Genomic DNA, 12,114 nt, shown 5'->3' on the forward strand with positions numbered 1-12,114 from the left:
CTATTTTCTGCTTTTTAAGCGCTTTTATTATGTTCTATCTTTTTTTAGCGCTTTAGTTCTAGTTGAATAGTATTCTTATTATTATTTTAAAGTTTTATAGCAACTCCACCATTCGTATGGCTACTCGATCTAACCGATTTAAAAAAATATATATTCGTTCTCTCTCGAACAAGCTTCTAGCATGATATGGAATGCAAAAATTAAAAAAAATGCAACGTGCTAATTCATATGTTAAGGAGAGAAGTAGATTTAGAAATCACTCATAAAATAGTAAGATTACATTATCATTCTCATAATGCTTTTACTCTTATTCAAGTCTCCATGAACGCATTCTTCATTATACTTTAGAGCAATAAAATTTTAAGTTTATTTTATATATATACACACACTATTGATTAATATTAGTTTTTTTTATGACTCGTCAATAAAAGGAATAGAACATAACAAATATCCTAACTGTGTCTGATGGAAAAAAAATGATGGCTACTCTAAAACTCAAGTAATCAATTATATTTAACATTTTATCTTGTAACAGTGTTTTTTTAATTTCTGAACTAATTAAGGCTAGCCAAAGAAGCACAACAACTCCCAGGGATGTGTCTAAAGGAAGGGAACGGAACACAATCGCGTTCTGTCTCTGATGTCCATGAAACATGTGTTGTACTTCAAACTTTTATAGTTATTCTTTCTTGCTAAACAAATATAAATACTGGCAAAGTGCGTTCAAATATGAAGCATTCAGAATACAAGAGAATCAAATCCAATTACCAATGTTGTGAGAAATATATATATTAAGTTTGTACGGTGAAGTTGAGTAGACGGAAAAGTGAAGAGTTGTTGACAATATCTGGACATGGATCTTTTAAGATTTGAAAGGATTTCAGATAGAAGTCTGATAGATAAGTTTCTAAAATTACCAAAATTAACTTGATTCCTTTTGGCCCTGTACGGACCACATATTTTGTGTACCCTCCAGTGCAATGGAAATAAGCTCCTCTGTTTGTAGTGCACTACTTTTGAAAGGAAAATTGCTACTCTGTAACTTAGAAATCGATTGCGTACTGTATATATAATTCAAAATAGGAAGAAATGGATTGTCAAGGTGGTCAAAAAGAATCTCATTTAAAATATTTACTGATTTTTATAAATAATTATAAGATATAAAACTAAGCTCCAAACCTTCAAAGTAATATGTAATTGAACAGCTTAAACGTAATACTACATTTAGCAAGAATTAAACAAAAAGTAATAATAAAATTTTAAAAAAATAAATAACTTTCTAAGTTTAAGCTTTTGGAGTAAAGTTAAATATAAGAGCATTTACAGAATGCATAACGAAGCGGAAAACAAATAGCAGAATCAGGGTAGGTTATTTTACGATAAATGTATTAATGTTTTCTGAACAATTCTCAGAGTAAAAGAAACATATTTAGAGAAGATTGAAATGTTATTTCATAATATATATTTTTCCTAATATCTTTTGACCTTGCTTTGACTATCTTATACCTGAGTGTTTTATTCAGGTACTATATCATCATTTCAGATTTTTCAAGGGACGTGGGCAAGATTGCCTGCCGACGAAAGAGTTTCACGAATTTTATTAGTATATTAATGCACATTTTTTTAAAGAAAAGGATATGTTTCCCAAACTCAGGTTACAATCACCTTCTGCTCTCCTTAAATGACACCCTTGTTTTCACCTAAAATAAAGTATTATGCTTAATAAATAGATGTCTCCTATTTCGTCCAAAGAATATTGAAAACGTTATGAACAAGTTACTTACAATGTTTATTGTAAGTTCTAGATTCTTTTTCACTCTAATTTCTCTGACAACAGACGTTAAATTCGTTTTCGTACTAATTTATGTTACTACTTGTTTATGATGCTCTAAAGTTGAACGCTTTAGAACTTTTAGTGAGGTTTAATTTTTGAGTTTAGTTGGGCAATATCTCACATTAACAGATTCTAATCATAGACAATTTCACTACTTTGTTAACCATAATTACGGAACTTTTACTTGTCGTATAGTAAATATAGATCTACACAAAGATTTTTTCGTTTTGTTTGTAAAATCTTTGAAATCTACTTAACTTATAAAACGATAAAAATTCAATGAATTATATAAACTCAGGTAAAGACAGTAAAAATGATTACAAGAAATATTTCCATGTGTGAAACAGCCACCCTTACTCACGTTACTTTTTGAGCGGTTTAGGGATTGACACCACTAACGAACTCGATTGAGATAATCGCTTTAGCTATGTATTGTAGGAAACATAATTCAAATAATAGCTTTCATGTACGGGATATGAGTTATCTATAAATAGTCACCATTAACGTTAGTGTTATCCGTTAGTCGTTGCCTTAACCTAGATTCTTAAATAATTCATATACTCGTCACACGGTAATTTCCATGGATGGCAACACTGGAAATTCTTCTGATTTATATTTTCGGGTGTAGAATAACATTATCTATTATCTATTATTGGGGTAAGTTACTTTTGATTCTATCTTTTCACTTACGAAAAACGGACAAAAGAAAAATGGTTAAGTTTTGTATCAATTTTAGTAGCCTGTCTCCTTAAGCTCCCTCTTGGCCTTTGGCCTAAGGGTTCGTTGTCTAGCGGGGCCACATGTGGTTTGAATTCCACTTTAAGCTGTAGACTCACTTTTCTTATAGCCTCACTGCTGGAAAGGAACCTTAAACTGAAATTCAACCAATTAAGCCACTTGATGTATGTTGGAGCCGCGATGGCTCAGTGGTAGAGCGTTCATATCTGGTGCATAAGGTCCAGAGTTCAAACCCTGCTCCCGCCAAGTGAACTTTGTGGTGGGCAAACACCGTGTGCGTGGGTTTTCTCGGGCCCTCCCGTTTCCTCCCACTTCATTCATTCCACCATTCATCTCTCTCTCTCACCGTCCTTTTTAGCCTAACCGGCATAAACGTGGGACGTAAAACTCAAAAATTTCATTTGACTTCATTTGATGTGTGTTGTAACAAGGGAGCGTACGCGAAAGATTAGAGTTCTAGCTTCTCAAAGAGATGTCCTGGGTTCAAATCCCGTGACCATACATCTAGATTTAAATCTTGGCACGTTTCTTTCCTCAGTCCCATCAGATGAATGTTGGGATAGTGCCTATAAATTAGTTTCTTACCGACTTTCTCCATTTCCTTCTCAAATTTCAATTCTTTTTACTTCCACTATAGAGTTATAGCAGTACCTAGATCTTCCTGAAGAAATAAATAGATAAGTACCATAAATAATAATAGCAAGAGTGAGACGTCTCTTATAGTTGGAAATACTGTTTTCCATGCAAAACATATGGGAGCATAGCTTTAGTTGAAATCTTGAGGGAGAGGTCTTTGGGTTGTCAATAGAAAGAATTGAGAAAACAACTTAGAGAGGTTGATAATTAAAACCCTGATTGGATTCGATTAACACAGGATAAAATCGAATAAGAAGCTTTGGTTTTAACAATGTTCAATCTTCATGCTCTTTAGATCATGGAGTTGTTGTCATGAGTTCCGTCTACAGGTTTTGAATTCGGATTTTCCGGTTAAAAATATGACGTTAACATTTTTTTGCCACCTCCATTAAAGTGTATACAGTAGCAGAAAAATACGGCAAAAATTGAAATAATTTCAGTGGTCAAACCATATGAAAGAAATGGGATACAATTCATTATAATCAGGGAGTAATCTACACCCCCCAACACCCCCCTAACACCCCTCCAAATTTCTTTACACACACCCCTGGATGGAAAAGGAATACTCCCCCAAATCCAATTTTATCAATCAGTATCATATAGGTTATTTATTACATCGAGTTAAAAAAGGTTTAGCGGTTAGGAAAGAAGACAATATTCTTATTTATTTATTTCACTTCAAAATACGAAGCGACCATGTTCTCATGTACGGCTTCGAGAACTACATGACCTCATTGTTTCGGGCGATATTTCGATCAAAGCAATTGACAAAACAGATCGCGGATACCTACCCTCCTGGGTCCCGCGGTCGTTTCCGAGAAAAGAGATTGATGGACAGATGCAGATGACTGAAATTGGCAACGTCTTGAGCGGTCATTTACCTACCTCCTCCTCAATAAGGAAAAATGTGACAATATAGTAATAAGCCTATACCAGATTCAGTTGCTACATAAGTGCTACTCTGCAACAGGCTCGCAACCAGAGGGGGCTAAGGAGGGCCTGGCCCTCCCTAAATTTTTCATGTCCCCTCCAGACCTCAATACAAAATGCACAATTTAGATATTTGTAAGAGAATTTTTAATGACTTGGCCCCTCCTAAGATATTCATGGACCCCAAAGCTCTATGGCTGGTTTCGAGCCTGCTCTGCAAGTGGTGTAGCAACAGACGGACGGTAGAAGGGTGTAGTCAAAACGTTTTTAGAAATGAAGAGATCGATTGAAGTAAGAATTATATATTTTTTAGACTGAGTCTAGTGTTATGCAGGAACGCATTTGGCGCTAGCTTAATTTTTGTAAAGTATATTTCTATTTACGTAATTCATTGAGCGGAACAGGGCTCATAGAGAGTCACTTTTTTAACTAAAATTTCCTTTTTTTTCAAGTTGGTCACTAAAAGTTATTTTTTTCTTCAAAATTTTCACTAAAAGTTACTTTTCTGAGAGGTAAAGTCACTTTTTCGTGTGATCTATGTTTCGCATTGACAGTTTTCTAAGAAAAAATATAAAAACAAATGGAATAAGGCAGAAACTTGTTACTCATTACTCTTCTGAAAGCTTTAGTACTTGCTGCCATATATGAAACAGTCAGCTTTATTCTCACTTCGGCTTCTATTTTTTCTAAAGCACAGTGGACTGTTGGTGGATGCTTAAGCTCTCAAGGTGAAGTTGAGAACCCTTCTGTGTCTATTCTTTCTTTTATCATAATAAACTTTTAGTTTTCTCTCGTAATAGTTAACGCTCCGTTCAACGTTGTGTGTATGTGTTTGTGTGGTTCATCATGTTCGTCTTGTATTATGCTTCTTGTATGTTATTCTTAAGAGTAGGTGGTGAATTTGAATATTTCACGTTTTTGAGAACTCTTAATGCAAAGTTAAATATAATGACTGGGATGAAGAAATTCGGAAATAGGCCAGAATTGGTTCTACTTACTTAGAAGCTTTTTACTTCTGCTAAGTCTGCCTACCGTAACTACAAAGAATACTTTGAAAACCCAGGAAAGGAGGAAGCTCAAAAAGAAGAAGTAAAGAAGAAACAAAAGAACAAACAAAGAAAGAGGTAATGGAGAAATTGACAAAGAAAAAAAGGGGCATGATGAGATTTTGGTCACTTTTTCGTGTGCTTTTGGCCATTTTTGGTCACTTTTCAACTATTTACAAGAGATTAGACCATTAGGAGCCCTGGTATTATTAAAATTAGGGTATATTGAAGAAGACAAAACAGAAAGATACAACATATTTGTAAATTGAAAAACTGGATTTCTGGAAAACAACTAAATCAATGAATAATTTTCTTATGAAAGATACTCAGAGCCAATAACGTAGCCAGGAAGAGGCAGAAACGGAGATTAAGAGATCAAATAAAATTACAACAATTAACGTTAATAACAGAGTTAGAATATTAAAATAATGAAATTGGAACTATGTACAGTATTAATTACTAAACGAATGTGATTTCAGCATGGGACAAGGGATTTTTTTCAATTAATATTTTGAAAAAAAAAATCACCCACTAAAACTTGCTGGGGTGAATAAATTGAAATAATAGCAGAAATTTGCAAAATAATTAGACTACAATAATTCGTATGTAATGAATTCACATGTAATTACTATTTAAAATAGTGGAGGTTAATTCCTAATACAGTGAAACCTCTCTTAACGGGCATATCTCAATTGTGGACACCTTCGTATGAGGACAAACTTTCTTATTCTTCCATGCAATAAATATGTGTGGTGTGGTGTTATAAGAAAGAACCCTTCCTTTTAGGGACACCTCTCATTTACGGACAAATAATCGGTTCCATCGATGTCCGTTTTGAGAGGTTTAACTGCATTACTTAGTTTAATAATAATAATGAATTCTCAAATGTGTGAACTTACTTTATTGAACCTACCACTGCGAAGAGCTGATATTATTATTATTATTATTATTATTATTATTATTATTATTATTATTATTATTATTATTATTAGTAGTAGTAGTAGTAGTAGTAGTAGTAGTAGTAGTAGTAGTAGTAGTAGTAGTAGTAGTAGTATTAGTATTAGTAGTAGTAGTAATAGTATTGCAATAGTTGCGTAGGTAACAAAACATACTGTTTTCTTGTTTGAGTTGAGAGCACACACCCCCTTTTATTTTGAACACCCCCCCAAGTAAAAATTTCTGGCGTACTTACTGATTATAAGTGGCAGGGAACTTATTGAAGAGAATGATAAATTCAAGTCATTAGAATACGATTAGCATTTTTGTACGACGAAAATAAGGAAGAAAAAAAGGCGAACATTTTGTTAGTTCTGTATAGGGACGGATTCACAACACAAATGATACACATAACGATGTATCGTGCTCTTCTTATTCTCTTTTCTCCACTCTTCTTCTCTCTTTGAAATGTCAATGCCCCTTGATTGGTCCCTCCAACTGGTGGCTCCATGCGCGTTTACCAAAGAGCTTCCCGTTCCTTTTAAAGATGATTCAACGACCAGCAGACGATCAGTCGGTAGAGGGTTTCGGCCGCAAAAGGTTGAAGTGGCGCTGGCATCACCGCTGCCGGAACGAAACAAGCCAGGTCGTATTAGTGTGTAGTGTTCATGATAGCCTATAATAAGGACGAATTTTCTTTCGACGTTATTAAGAAAATTTGAAACATTCTCCATCTATGCAAGTTTGTTCTAAAATCCAGGAGAGAAAAAAGTCAAAATGTGTGAAAGTAGCGAAGTGTTTTTCAGTATTGAAGTGAAGTGATGTGCAATTCTGATTATTATTTTACCGTGCAAAATCTGTGTGAGTGAAGGGATGCATATGCAGTGAACTTATTACTCAGTGAGCGACATTTTAAAAACACCAACCGCGGCGTGATATCGTGAAAATAAACACACGTGACAACTCTGTTCATTTACTATGTACTCTCTGGAAACTCGTGTTTTGTGTGCTTTGACGTGGGATGTGTTATCTCGTAAGCCATACGTCTAGCTGTCAATCTTAAGAAGAAAGTTTTAAATCACATATTAGTGTTTTCAAGTGTTGACAGTGTTTCTCGTAATATTAGTGTTTTTTTCCTTTTCATGTGATGTAAGCGGAATCCATATTCTGATAAGGAAACTTTCCTCTTCTGTATGTAAGTAATTAAGAAATATTATTATTAATAATCATTAGGTAGTACTCATTATTATTGCTAAATTAAGCAGTGATCTTTATTTATTATCACTTTTTGGTTGAACGCCTTTTAGTTATTCCGTTGGGGCTAAATAAGGCGGATGGTGAATGAAAGTCAGTGATTGTAAAATTATGTGTTTGTATTCTCCTACCAGCAGTCGAACCCGGGACCGTGTGGCAGAAAGATTTACGCAGTAGCCACTAGACAAAGCGGGAACTGCTCTGGCAACTAAAGAAAAGCTAAGTTAGAGTATATGACACATGTTAAGCGAAAATCGCATTATCTTGCATAATCTATTAAAGAAATGTTGATGTTCCCTTAACTATTCAGTCAATCATGGACGATTACAGTTGCAATAATGTTCTGTGCAAACATGTTTGTCAAGTCATTTGGCGTTCCTTAAAAGAATATCGATTTATGACTAATAACACCACTTTTCAAGGGATCCGCTCCATTATGATATCAGAGCCCTTCGTAGGGTTTAACAAAAGGAAGAAATAGAAAGTTCTTTCCGGAAAAAGGCAACTGAAATTAGATTGTGCGTTAGATACGTGCAAGGGTAAGAAAAATAATTTATCTCAGAAATATCGCTCTAAACAGAAGCAGAGTTTGGGGGTGGCAAATGGGGCCACTGCCCTGGGCCCCGCGTTCTGAGCATGGTTCGTCCAAGTACTAGATACAAAAGCACATCGCGATTTTTACCTGTAATCAGTCCCCGTGGGGTAATTATTGGCACTAGGCCCCGTGCGCACCTAACGCCGCCACTGGCTCTAAATAGGCCTATCTATAAAATTCATTCTACCCAGAATGAGTTGCACGTGTGTTTTATCGTCATAAGTCTTATATTAAGTGAAAAACATTGAAAACACCAGTTTAGATTTCGTGTTCCAGATATGAAGAAGATCCGTGACAACAGAAGGGAACGAGATAATTTGAAGGTGCTTATTTTAGTTCACCTCATATTTTCGATTGATTTTTCAAAAGCATATATTCATCTGAATAAACATCTGGAGGTTCAATAGAGGCCGAAGGTAATCCCAAGGTGACTGATTTATCTCGTCTACCCCAGGGGTAGAAGTGGATCTGAAAAGGTGAGGGGACGGTATGTAGTGGCATGATGTCACGCCGTTCCTCCTGCCTATCTTTGCCCATTGCATTTTTTTTACGAACTGGGCGACGCCGTGCATATTTTTTTCGAAATGGGGGGAAGACGTATCCCACTTTCCTCCACACTTTCACCCCTGATCTACCCTTAGTTGTGGGCCTGATATGAAGAACTGAGGGCTATTTATTTTAACATTAGAAGTCCACATTGCATATTATAACGTTAAGTCCGCATGGGGTCAAATTCTAACCCACATTTAACTTAACAGTTATAATGTTTGATTATTTATTAATTTCATTGATTTCGAGTTATATAAACATTTTAAATTAATAATAAAACATTCATGTGCATAAGCTATATAATTATCAATATTTAATAAAGTATAATAAGTTCATATTGATACTAATTTATAAACAGTTTATCTAAGTATTTTATTGTGAATTGTAAAAAAAAAAATGTTCTACCAGAAAAAAAGAGCTTTGATTATATGTACACCAAGTCTGTTGGTTTTACAGTTTACCATTGTTATCTTATCTTTTAAACAACTTATAATGAGCACAATTATTGTCTTTTACAATTTTGGTTCAGTGTTAATCTTGTTCACTCTTATGACTTTCAATTTCACCTAGTGCTTTGGGTGCAGACTACTTTTCTTGTGTACTCTATACACACAAATTCCGAGCATTTGTTACACACCAGAGACGTTTTTTCCTCAACGTTTTGAGGTCAGAGTCTGCATCTCTTGAGTTTATTGCTTTCCTTATAGACCGGTCCAGATTTTTTATTATCTAGGAAATCTCCAAAACAGCAAGCTGGTCTCAGTTGTTGCAGATTGCCAAGCAAGCTGATTTATTTTGCCTTTGTAAAGTTTGTGTTCTACATTTGACTAATTCCTTTCAGTATGCGGAGAAATTCCTTTCTTCTTTGAACAATTTTGAGAGGGTTGTTTGTTGAAAACAGGAATCGTTCACGTCCATTGAAAATTTCCATCACGACTAGAAAGTGATCTCGCATTTTCTCCAATTTATTCAAACTGTGCTTCATTGACTTCGGTTCCATTATCATCTTCCAATTCGCCTACATGCTCTGTAAAGTCCTCATCCTCATTACTACCACTACTGTCATCATAACAGTTCTCCCCAGTATCACTGAATAAATTATATTTTGCTTGTTGTGCGTTGTACTCTCTTGCAAATGTAAGATTTCCCATTAGAGCAAGCATATTTCAATTATTTGCAAAACGAAAGATAAACTGTCACTTCTACAAAAAGAAAAGAAAATAAAAGAAAAAAAGAAAAATAAAAATAAAAAAGAAACACAAACGCATAGCAAACAACATGAAGTGACAAGCGGAGAGAAAAACTCAATTGACACATCCACTCTTCTATATATAAATCGAGGGAAATAAAAAAATGTTTACATTTCTGAAAGTTTCGCAAAGTCCACTTTTGGGGTCTTTTTGGATCCCAACATGCAGTCTTCTATAAATTTTGTTTCTTTATTTCTAACTTAACTGCTTCTTTTGAGGAAAAATTATAAAATTATGGAGAGAAAATTCACCAAAGCAAAGTTACAAAAACTAATAAATAAATAAAGAATAAGAAAGGTAAAAGTATAAGAAATATAATAAAATATAACATGTTGGGGTCAGAAAAGATCCCCATGCGGACTTACAGTGTTAAAACTAGCTAAAATATCATTTTTTTCGCACAGAATGGATAAGATTTATGCAAAATTATTTATACTAAAAGTGAATGAATTAAACAAGTAACGAAGAGTCTTTATCCTCTCCTGTTAGGCAAGCCATTGTAACAAATGTGTGTTGTTGGTTGCATACGAACGTGGTGCTTTAGAAATACCCCAAAACGTGCATAAATTTTGGACTCTTCTACCAATCTTCCCTCGAGCCCAAAATTGAAAGAAAAAGGATTAAACCTAGATATTTGTTCGTTAAGATCTTCTTACACGATAAGATTTGCTGGAAAATCTATTTGTACTCAAAATTTGGCGAAGGGAGGCAGCAGTTCTAGTCGCGAAACTAGAAAGTAAACACTAGGGACGCAGCCAGAAGCCAGACTTTGATAGGTATTTCATGAGTTTATTATAACCTTTCAAATTGGAGTATATCGAGAGGGCGAACTACATTTTCATATTTGAAGAAGTTTGACTGTTAACATAATCCCCTTTTCAGAGTTGATTTTCACTATGTACATTTTCTATTGTGTGAGTTTATCTGCGTTAATTTATGTGTATGTCAAATAGACAGCGAAGGATAAATTAACATTTGATAAAGACATTTGGAAAAAGACCGCTTTGGTTTCTTCAAGAGAGGGTTACCTCAACGATTTTAAGTAAAGAAAGTATTGTCCCGCTCTCTTTGATGACTCATAACCAATTGATAACACCATTGAGTAACCTACCTTCTCCTCCAACCATGCTCTCTCTCTCTCTCGATATATATATATATATATATATATATATATATATATATATATATATATATATATATATATATATATATATATATATATAACAACTGCTCCCTTTTTTACGAGTATGTTCATGATCCATTTCCTTTATAACAACGAAAGGTGTTGCTAGAATAATTTCCGAGTATTGTTAATGGTACCTCCTTGCGATCGTTCCCTTAGCAACCCCTTTAAACCTGCTGGTATCTACAAAGATCGGTCTAGGTGAAAGGGAGAATAGTAGTCCTTATATGGAGACCAAGGGTGAAATCTCAAGACATCACAAGGGAAAAGAAAATAAGAATTTAAAGATAACGAAGCTTATATATATATATATATATATATATATATATATATATATATATATATATATATATATATATATATATATATATATATATATATATAAATGCAGTAAGTATAGCTCCCTTGTGGCTGTATTGTTACCATACCTGCCTTCTGCACGGAACACTCGGGTTCAATTTCCGGTGAGAACTCATGTAGTTCGGATTCCACGTTAGGCTGTAGGCCCACGCGTCATATAGCCCAATAGTGCATATGATCCGAAAAATCGGATGTTGTGTTAATTACGTTTTAATTAATTATAACCTCACATCCAGAAGTTTTGCGAGCAAAACATTGTTGCCCGATCCTTTAACAGTCGTGAGAGGGTGTTAATGTTCTCGAAAAACTTGCACTTTGGTTTTACAGGGCTAATCCTTCAAACGCGACCATTGTTATTGAAATATCAAAAATGTTTCAAGTACATGACTGTTAAAGAAATGTGAATTCGTTGCCAATAACTAAAACCGTTAACCAAAGTAACCAAATGATAATGTTGTATGAAGAATAAAATATTATTTAGTATAAAAACATTGGTGAAATATGGGCCTATTAGTCAAGTATTTCTCGTGTATGTGATATTCTCTATGGTGCTTGCTGCCAATTACAATCGAAAATTTCAGGTAGAATCCGCTACAGTCGTTTAAAGTGCCATAAACTTACCCCAAAATAACAAATTGTACGCAAATATTACCTTTATGAAACTTCATGCACTAATGGGATAGCCTCGGTGCTGGCACAGGTGTCAAACGCCAAACCAACCGGAAACAGTATAAAATAGGAAAATAAGAACGTAAATATACATTGATTGTAGATTGAGAATCATTTACACTCAGAAACAGACA

At 34.4% G+C, this 12,114-nt stretch overlaps 1 protein-coding gene across 2 annotated transcripts in view; it reads left to right on the forward strand.

Moving 5' to 3' along the window:
* Positions 1–6,691: 6,691 nt before the first annotated feature.
* Positions 6,692–12,114, forward strand: part of LOC145673762 (ly6/PLAUR domain-containing protein 6B-like) — a 116,913-nt gene continuing 111,490 nt past the window's right edge. For both annotated transcript variants that reach the window (XM_081743511.1, XM_081743512.1), the window contains exon 1: positions 6,692–7,315. The gene's annotated coding sequence lies outside the window, so the exon portion shown is untranslated. The remainder of the gene's footprint in view (positions 7,316–12,114) is intronic.

Source organism: Thermobia domestica, chromosome 17, assembly GCF_964235325.1.
Source record: "Thermobia domestica chromosome 17, izTheDome1.hap1.1, whole genome shotgun sequence".
NCBI classification, from domain to species: domain Eukaryota; kingdom Metazoa; phylum Arthropoda; class Insecta; order Zygentoma; family Lepismatidae; genus Thermobia; species Thermobia domestica.